General features: G+C 44.0%; 1 long non-coding RNA gene across 2 annotated transcripts; it reads right to left on the bottom strand.

The window, feature by feature from the left end:
- Positions 1-591: 591 nt before the first annotated feature.
- LOC119030787 lies at positions 592-8,541 on the bottom strand. Of its 2 annotated transcripts, none has more exons than XR_005078418.1 (4): positions 6,398-8,541; positions 2,985-3,608; positions 1,816-1,914; positions 592-905 (listed from the first exon to the last, which is right to left on the bottom strand). It is a non-coding gene; the product is annotated as an uncharacterized LOC119030787 (long non-coding RNA). The 2 variants fall into 2 exon arrangements; XR_005078422.1 differs by lacking the exon at positions 2,985-3,608 and adding an exon at positions 2,152-2,278.
- Positions 8,542-10,531: the final 1,990 nt, after the last annotated feature.

The raw sequence follows: 10,531 nt of genomic DNA, 5'->3' as shown, positions 1-10,531 counted from the left end.
TTGTGAATGCACAACAGCTGCTGAGGTCTACGACAGAATCACACATCTGAGAGGAGAGTGGTCAACACGGTGCTGAGCTAATATACAGTATCCGCTCCGTTTCTGACAGTCTTGTTCATATTTCTATGTAGAAACAGTTTTAAAAAATTGTAGTTGTTCCATTTCTACGTGAGCAGCCTCTCTTCACTTCCCCGGCTCAGTAAATCACACGAACCCACCAGGACACATTAGTCTTTGGAGTTTTTATGAGGAGCCAGCGTCGCTCCTCGCTCACAGCCTGCACTCTGAAAACCACACGGTTCTTCAGGGCTCCAACAGTGGAGCTTTGGTCGTTACACGTGTTTGAAAACCGTAAATAATTTAATGTCTTCCATGACGATCTGATGACTCTCAACTCCCACTGTTACCGAAAGTCACCACGGTAAAATATACGTTACATAAAATACATTTCTCTGCATGGATGTGATGGAAGGAGAGCAGCGTGTGGAGATGAAGATGATTGTTCATCGAGAAGTTTATGTTTCTGTTTTGTTTCATTGTTTGTTAGTTTACAGAAAGATTCAAAACAGACGGATATAAATTCAGTTTGGTGGAAAATTGGAAAATAACTCATAAACAAGTGATTCGCTTTAGATGCATTTTTAATATATTTTGTTAGGAATTATTGCTCAAACTCGACTCGTACATATACAAGATTTTTCACTCACTCTTTGCTTTTTGATGCACGTACTGAAATCCTGAAGATTACTGAATTAAAGTCACTATTTGTAATATTCAAAAATGTCCAACTTTGGCGCCTCCTGGTGGCAGAGCGGGAAAAGAAACCTCAGGTCCCCCTGGGCCACTGAGAACAAAGGGCTGGAAGCAGCAACAGTTTCATCAGGATCGTTTCGTTCCTTTACAGTCTGAAATATTAATTATCAGAATAAGATGGAGGATTATAAACATCCAGTAGAGTCTTAAACACAATAAGTAAAGTTGTTTTTAGATTTTACACGAACCAAGAAGTATTTGAAAGAACAACGAGGGAGTTTATTTCCTGTGTTTGGATTTTAGAGGAAAACCGAGAAACTGCCACTGTTTTAACAACCGAAGGCTTCCTGCGTGCAAACCGCTGGCAGCTACAGAGTCGTTTTTAATCACAGTGCATCAGACTCTCAGCACGCCCGGCTCGGCCCAGCAGGGTGGACCGCGCACCTGTCTATGAGACCCCCAAAACATCACGCCAACCCTGTCGGGAGACATTAGACTTTCCGTGATGTATGGACGTCAGCCAGAGAGGAGAGAAAGCGGCAGATCGGCCCGACGGCCTCGGGCTGCTTCACATCACGCTCACAGAGGAGCAGCTGAACACACAGAGCTTCTTTCTCTCACTTCATTTTCTGGTATTTACGGTCAGCAGGTAAAAAAAAAAAAAAAAAAAAAAGACGAGATCATCTGTTTTTTGTTTATTCCAGCTAAATGTTACTCAGACATCGCTGATCGATTCGAGGAGGCGTCCGTCTCTCTCTCTCTCTCTCTCTCTCTTACGTTTTGGGAAATTTCTGCCACTTGCTTTGTGCAGTTTGTGCAAATGCATGCAATACATGCAAATCCTTCATTTACACTTGAGGGGTTAAATCAAGGTGACAGATTTGTCAGCTCGGAGGGAGGCAGCATCGATCCTGGAGGGCGACATGTTTAATCTTCACAAAAGGTGGAGGAGGACGCTGTTAGGTGGTTCAGAGGTTGTACGGCGGACGGAGGATGTGAAGTGAAAAAAGAAGGGATGAAACATTTCGTAGTTAGTCAAAAGGTACATACAGGTGATCCCACCTTTCATTAGTTCTTCCCTGAAATCTTATTCATAGAATATCTTGGCGCTGTCGGCATCCAAAGTCGATATTCTGTCAAAACTCATCTGCAGCGATCTCCCTAAAAAGCAAGAGACATTTCAAAGTAAGAGTCAAGATGCTAACTCGCTCCAACAGAAGCTTTCATTTGAATATAACATAAATAAATGTTGAATAAGTGTTTTAAGACATCAAGAAAATGCTGTACATCCTTCCACATTTTCCTTCTAGCTTCCTCTTCTCTTACTTCCTTTCTCCACCTCGCCTTATTTTCCCTATTTGCACCCTCCCTCACTCACTTCCTTCTTTCCTTCCTCACCTACATCCTTAAGTCCTTTCTCATCCTTTCCTTTCTATCCTGTTGCTTCTCTGCCTCCTTTCTCCTCTTCACCCTCAGTCGTTTCCTTCTTCCTTGTCTTGTCTCTCATCTCTTCCTTCTCTCCTTCCTTTATTGCAACGACGGACGACAGAAGACGACAGAAGAAAGAGAATAATGTTCAGGACAGATTTAGTGATTTGTTGAACTTGAAGCGACCTTGAATCTCTACATTCCTCCGCTCTGCTTTTATGTTATTACGTTCCCGGGTCATTTAATAACTGAATGATAATCTGATCAGCCTAAGTGCTTGGAAATAAAGAGGATGAAATGAAGCTTTCTTTATTCCCCCCGGGGGCAGACGGATGAGATTTTAGGGTTTCAATCCAAAATGCAACGAAGCAAAATTTCATTGTGGAAGAATTCATCGCTCATTAGACGGAGAAATAACGATCCATCCTCGGGAATATCAGGATGGTGGGCGAGCTCTTAAAATAGCTTACAACTTAAATATTCTGCAACAAAAGAGAGAGTCAGCAAGCAGTTTGAGAGAGAAAGTAAAACTTTTAGAAACTGAAATTCTGAACAGCTGAGCCTTGATTTGGCACCCTGGATGTAAGAGAATTGTAGGAAATGTTTTTAATCTACGAGATGAGTGAGATCTTAGATCAGTTTGGGATATAAACATTTCCATAGTCTTGATACGACGTATGATGTCCAAACATGATCTTCTCCCAGCTCTCAGAGCAGTTTGGGAGGTTAAAGACTAGATTTGTAAACCTCTCACATAACCAGATAATCCGGGTCAAGTACCAGCACCGGTCACGGCCCCACACCTGGTCTCTCAGGACGGAGGATCCTCCTGCAGTCTGAGCACGTCCAGGCTCACCATCAGGTAGGGAAGGGTTTGGAGGGTGGGAACAGGTTCTCAGGTGGGCGAGGATGCAGGTATGGGGGCTAATGCAGAGCTGGTGGGTGTTAATGGCTCTGAAGCAACAGGAGAGTTGGTACAGGAGCAGGGAGGGAACGTGTGAGAGTGGATGAAATGTGCACTTCTGTCAGCCAAGACGCCCCGATTGTTGAACCTGGTTCAACAGTTTTTTGCCAGACATCCCTGCGTTATTTTGCCAGAGCCCTCGATGTCGGTCCCCCCGACTGTGAGCACACAGTCGCCTCATTATAAATAAATGATCGACTGCAGCAAGTGAAGCCAACGCAAGCTGTTTTTCGGTTGTGAACCCTTCTGTGAGCTCAGCGGCGTCTTTACCACCTTGTCCAGTGTATCTCGAGGCTTCCCGTGCCCCCCTTTTTTGTTGCGTGCTGGAACACGGACAGCTGGCTGGGCAGCGCTCGAGGAAATCCTGTAAGTTCAGACGGAGCCACTTGCTGTCGGGGTCAGAGGTCAAGTCAGCGTCTTTTCTCCCTGTGAAAATGGCAGCCTGGAGGAGCGGAGGAGTTTTCTGGACAGATAGTTGGAATACAAAGAGACTATTTATGCAACACACTCAGAGTCGGCTAATCCCCCTTTACATAAGTCAGCTTATGGAGCAACAGGCCTTCTCAAACCGGCGGAGGTTCAGCCGACAAATATAAGTGGAATACACTGACATTATTACAGAGAGAGGGAGCGAGGCGAGCAGCGACTCTCCTGTGGCGGCAGAATCTACTGGGAAAAAAAAAAAAAAAAAGCATTAAATCCGTTTTATTTCACCACTTTTACATTTACAAGGAAACACATCGTAAAATGGTTTCTTATCACCCGACTGCTACACAAAGAATTATGTAATAAAGTCCTCTGAAATAAAAAAAAAGGGGGCGATAACGCTCACTGTACGAACGGGAGCAACGCTGTGACTTCTGCACTGACCCATTTCTGGGAGTTACGTAACATATAGAGCGCAGGCCCTTTTCGGATTACACAGGATTTTTTATTTTTTTTTCTCATAGTGTGCAAAGATAGATGGAGGTCAGAGGATGCAGACGAAGGCAGTGAAATATCTGTTTCACACACGTTTTATCATCTCGATTAAGTAATTTGATGCAGAGATGAAACTGTTGTTTAACACGGAATTGCATAAAATAAAACAAGTAATAGAGCTTTGTCGCAGATTTAATATGTAACATTAATGACGGCTGCGTCCAGTTTAGGAGAGCTGGTGTCAGGGCTCTGGTATTGGGCATGCTCACTAGCTGGCGTGGCTAACTTAACAGAGCGGAACCGTCGCTAACGTTATCAGTCACACCTGCGTTTCCTGCTTTGCAAAGTGTCTGAGGGTCTATTGTCAGCTCGTCCTCAGTAGAAAAACAACCATGTAGGTCAACCAGGAAAACTTATGACCCATATTTACGTTTGCTGTCCGGCTGTAGAGGAAGTCGTGAGGAGGAGAAGTATAAAGAGTGAAAAGTCCGTACGACAAGAGGGAGATTGACGGTAAAACAAAAACAGGACTTTCATTCCAACCCAATCACAAGAATAAATGTTTGCTGTGTATTTTAACCACAGACAAGCAAAACCTTGTGGTGCAACTTTACGTTTGTTTAGGTTCAATTTCCCTTTTTTTTCAGAAAAACACTTAAAGGAAAACATTGTTTGGCTTAAAATACAACTGCAAATATTATATCCTGGTGGCTCATGTCCAGTGTGACACCAGAAGCCTTTTAACATCCTTAATTAAGTTGCATCACGTAAGTTATTCCTGTAACATGTCTGTAACTGATGTCACAGCAGTAAAAAAAAAAAAAAAAAACATTCTAAAAGCAAAACACGATGTTAGTTTGAGTTTCCTTGACCCAACCACACTGCCAGCATATGTTTGTGGCAGCACTGGCAGTAAATTGCTTACAGGTCGGAAAAAACGACAAAAATATAAATAAAAAACATGAAAATCTTGAGGAGAAGCTGAATAAACAAAAGCCTCTCCCAGGTGTAATACACAATGGCTCCCACAAGCCCCAGGGGGGATTAACAGGTAAACTGAAGGTGTGTAGGGGCTTTAAGAGGTTCCTAAATAAACATTTTCCTCAATCACAGTCGTGTGTAGCCCAGAAAACAAAACAGACCAGAGTTTCTGGCTGACAATCGAAGAGGATTGAGGTTCTCCATGGGTCAGGGACAGATTCAGACCAAAGGTGAGAGTCACCTGTGAGTCACTCCCCACCTTCACAAAGTGGCGACAGTGATTGGCTGGGAGGGAAAATGGCCCAACCTGCTTCCACTCCTCAATCAGGAGTCAGTCTCCCCACCTGTGCACAGGTGATCTGAATCCGCAGTTATTCATGAGGGAGAATCAGCACAAAGAAAGAAAAAATTCAAATCATCTCAAACACTTGGACTGCTACACACTCCGCTCCGATGCTGGGAGGCAGGAATGTAAGTCCAGTCCTCGTGCACCAGGACTGCAGATGGTTTGAGAGTTTGGCAGAAAGATGTGACAAACCATGTTGGAGCCCACAATGAGACCCGAGGACTCACTGCTGCGAGAGGAGAAAAGGGGGTAATTGGCAGATACTTGTAGCCGCGCCAGCATGGACGCGTCGCCTCTCTACGTAACGTAGCCGTGCCTGCTGGCCACAGCGGGATCCCAGAGCAGCTGAGAACCGGTGAATGTGTGTCCAACACCTGGAATCTGTTCTCAAGCTGGCTGGTCTCAGGGGGATCAGGAGAAGAGTGAGTCTTCCCTTCTCATCTACAATCCTTAGTGTTGCTTATGTGGGCGGATTCAGTGCAGAGAACCTGCGATTCCCTTTGGTGCAAACCTGTTTTCCATCTGTGAAGAGGCACCAGGGCTCATGAAGAGGAGCAGAACAGGCCAAAAGCTTAAGCTCGGCACCAAACTGCAGCCAGGGATCCAGATCAGCAACAGCGTTGTCAGAGGATCCAAACTGGATCCAGAGAAACTGTTTTTCGTGTTCACTGATTTGGTGGAAGATTGCGATTCCTTTCTGTGGGGGTCAGTAATCTTCTGTGCAAGGCTGATGCAACTTATCAGTGGGTCAGTGTTAGGGGTTCGTTTGGTAAGTTTATAGGGGTGTGGTTCCTCAAGTCTGATGTATAAAAGATGGTTCATTTAAATTAACCGCAAGAACAATTACACAAAACTCACTGATTTACATAAAAGATGTGGTCGAGCAGCTAAACAATAATTAAACAACTTTTCTGAACCCGGTCTCCAGAAAAAATATCTTGGTATTCAACATTTCTGCAAATTACGGATACATTCACATACGTACGTGTCATCGGCCAACATACCATATTAACACCTCGCGGTCAGGAGATCTCCTGCTGAGGTTGTGGCAATCAAACCAGGTACTTCAAACCAAATCATGATCTTTTCCTCACCCTAGCTAAGTGGAGAAACATAAAGCTGCAACATGAAGAAATGTAAACTTTGAGCAAAGCTGTTGTTTTGCAGAAACATACATTTCCAAGATGTCTTCTGGAGTGATTGCGTTGACTTTTGGTTCATCAGACAGACTCACCTCTGGTCTGGGAGAGGAAGAGCTCAACATCAAGTCACTGAATTTGTCCATCTGCCATTTGTAGAATGTCATATGCAGTTGGTTTAGACGTTAATCACTGAAAACAGCTGCAGCTGGAGACTGAGCTGAGATGTAAAAGCCACAAAGACCAAAACAACAAGCTAAAAGAGGCTCAAAGCTCCGTACAGGTGAAGGGAACGGCAGAGTCAGGTGATCATTTTCTGTTTCACTTCATCACATCACACAACAGCCGTTATATTGTTTTACACAGCTTTAATAAAAAGAGACACGCACATCTTTATTTTGTTGTAATGGCCTGATAAAAGTTTACACTTTAACGTACTTCATCATTCATTTTTAATTACAACACGACGGAGGATAACTGAAGCAGAATGAGAAGCAAAAACTGAGCCAGACGTTGTTTCTCTCCCTCAGTGGACTCACATCTGGCTCCTACAACAACTGAGTCGTTGAGAGACGGAAAATTATGTCTTCATAAATATCAAATAATATCAGTATAACCTGCCTGGGGTCAGACTCAACATGGCAGCTGAGAAACCTGTGGGAGATTCAGTTCCGCTCAGCTGAAGCTAACTGCAAAAGCATGTCTCAAGGAGGGGAAAGTGTTATTAATCCAGTTTTTCTGCAATAACTGTCTCAAATGAACAATCCTACCGAGCCAAAGCCTTCGTCTGTAGGACTGCAGGCAGCAGGGCTCGTCTGCCTCAACCCGCAGACAGATGGCCGCCCAGCAGGACTTCAGGGCGAGCGACAGCGCTCCTCTGACGGCCAATTCATCTCTGATCCAGCAGCCTGAACTCTGACCTAAGTGTAAATGAGGGCTCGCGCACACAAGGCACTCTGGGACGGCGGCTCCTGCGAGTCGCCAGGAGAGGAGAGAGAGAGAAGAAGCCCGGAAATGGAAACACATGGTATTTACTGTCCAGTGAGCTAAGATCGGAAACAATTTATCCGATTTATGAATATTTATGACACAAACATGTCAGAGCGAGGCCCAGCGATCAAACTGTTGATCTGTGTTCACATTACATTAAGCTGTCGTGTGGTTTTGACATTAGCTGTAATGAAACCATTGGATTATTTATCTTGATCTCAACTAAAGTGGTGCAATTTAGACTTGTCATTAAAATGTCATTTAAATGTTACCAAGCCAGTTTGACAAGAGGGAAGGAAATTGTTCAAGTGCTGTCGTAAAAAAAAAAATCACTCAAATACTAGAAACAGTTGTCAATGTGAATGTTTTTCTTCATGTTCAGAGCGATAAAATACAAAACAGCTTGTTTTTGGTGTCCGTGTTGCTGCCACGTTCCGACATGATGCTCATGAGCAAACTGAAATCGGAAGAACGACATCCGACAATCTGAGGAGCATGTGAACGCAGCACAAGGTGATTTAGGAATTTTTACTTGTTGCTTGCTAACCATTAACTGGTGCTAACAGTAGCAAGCAGCTAGTTAGCTCCAGGGTGCCAAGGACCAAACCTGTGGAGCAAACCACCTTGTTGCTCTGTGTTTGGTCCTGAAGACGCTGCATGTGGTAATGATGCTAAGAAGAAGATTTATTCACACATCAGCATCTCAACATGACCTTGTCTCGTTGTATCCAGGCTTGCAAACAGCAGCACAGTGGCAAACGTGACACGATGGTAAAAAATAAAACATAAAATAAACGTATCCATTCTTGCCAAAAGCAGCGATTTTCATTGGGATAAAGCTGCTCACATCTACTAGGACTGACGTGTTTTATAACTTCACGGCGCTGACTGAAGCTCTGACATACTCACCGAAGGGATTTCATATGTTAGCCACACTGGAATTTAAATGCAGATCAGCGCAGCAAAACATCGGCAGTTCAGACGCGGCGAAGTTGTTTGAAATTAAAAATGTGTCAAACCACGAGGGTAACTGGGCTTTTATGGTACCAGGTGTTGATTCTGGAGAAGATTTAAGGATTAAAAAGTACTTTGTACTTTGTTTTCAAATAAAAGATTAATCTTCTTTTTTTATTTTTCATCTCTTGTTTTCCATTAATCCCACACTGATCACACCTCGGCTCTGATCGCACAGCGCAGCGCAGCACACACTCAGTCCACGTGTGTGTGTGTGAAGGTCAGGTGAAGGACGTCTTCCCGCTGTCACCGCCTCCATCTGAACCTGCTCACACACACACACACACACACACACACACATGCATACATACATACATACATACATGATGCCTCTATGTGTGTGTGTGTGTGTGTGTGTGTGGCATGCAGCCACTGTCTGATATTGATGTACACAAACATCCTGCACACACACACATACAGAAACACATATGCACATTTGTGAAACATGTACACACACACACACATACATATTGAATATATTCACACACCAACGCACAAAACCGGCTCTCGTTGTCGGTCTTCCAGGCTTTAATAAACCAGGACTCTGAAAAAGCTTTTCGGGATATCGAGCGGTCCAAACAATGGGGGGAAATGGCATTGGGGTTTCCATGGCAACTGCTGCAAGCTGCTAAGAGGGCTGCTTTGAAAACATATGTCAGACTTGACTGGTCTGTTCACAGTGAGCCTAGCAACAGATTCTCTGTGCAGCCTATCACACTGTCTCGCACAGCGCTCGCTGTTCTAACATTTGACTTGCTGTCTGTCAGCGGTCTGGAATGATTCAGGCAAAGAAAACTACTCCCATTAATGATAAAAATTAAGGAGACAACTTCGGGCTCTCCGGCTGTGAGAGGCAGGAGTGTTAGTGTAGAAGAACAATTAGATGAAAAGATTTCAGCTTCCTCTTTTAAAGATTTTAGTGATGCCAAAATCCACAATGGAGTCCTAAAATCCAGAACAGCTAATCTCTGATTTAGAAATGCGAATAATCAATTTCACTGAGATCCAGAATATGAGCTCCAACTTCTTTATATTGAGTAACAAACATCTCACTTCCCTCACCTGTCCACTCCCCTCCGTCCCCTCTGGAAGTATCAGCTGGACGGTTGCAACACACAAGTTTTCTCTTGTACCACACAAGGCTAGCTCAGTTAGCCTTCCAGCTAACGGCCAGGAGTGTTGCTGTTTACAAGGCTAGCACAGGAGCCTTGGACCGCTTGGAGGAGGAGGCGGGTTTTCAGGCCTGTAGTGGTGCAGTTCTGCTACCAGAACCAGCAAAACCCGGCTCAGTGGACAAATTTGTGAGGGGAAATACAAACTACAGAGGTGATTTACAGCGGCTCCGACCAGGTAGTTTGATTCTGGTGAAACTAAAGACACGAGACATGAAGCAGCAGAAGTCAGATTGTAGGAAGTTCATTTCTAAGTAACTTTATACATCATCCATCATGTTTAATAGTCCGCAGGTATTTGTTTTCGCCAAGTCGGAAGTTATTTATTCCCTCGTTATGAAAAGAAATACTTGAAATAAATCTTCAAAATGTCTCTATGCTGGTTGTTAAACACATCATAATCATTAACGTTACTGCTATACAGCGTCTGAGGTGCAGCCTGTCGACAGCTGCTCAGTGATGCACGGAGCGAAAAAAACATTCAACTTTGATAATTCCAGCGCTCCTGGTGACGACATATTTCCAAACAGGTGAAGTGAAGGAAAAAACACTTGAAGGAAGGCGCAAAGAGAGCTGCCTTGATGAAAACAAAGGAGTCTGGCAAGTGTGGTGATGCAGAGAGGAGGGAGGGGATGATGATGAATTAACCAGGAAAAACTACCTTTTCCACTGAAAACACCGACCTGCCGCAGGCGAATGCTACGAGAATGAACCATAAACTGTTAATTTGAAGTCAGAAAGCTAAAACAAAGAGCTGAAAGGTGTTAAAAGTTCACAGAGCTGAAGGGAGCTGCAGATAAAGCATCAGATTATCAGTTTCATT

The sequence above is a fragment of the Acanthopagrus latus genome, chromosome 2, assembly GCF_904848185.1.
Source record: "Acanthopagrus latus isolate v.2019 chromosome 2, fAcaLat1.1, whole genome shotgun sequence".
Taxonomy (NCBI): domain Eukaryota; kingdom Metazoa; phylum Chordata; class Actinopteri; order Spariformes; family Sparidae; genus Acanthopagrus; species Acanthopagrus latus.
The sequence above is the reverse complement of the archived record's forward strand: the minus strand, read 5'-3'. Positions and strand labels throughout refer to the sequence as shown.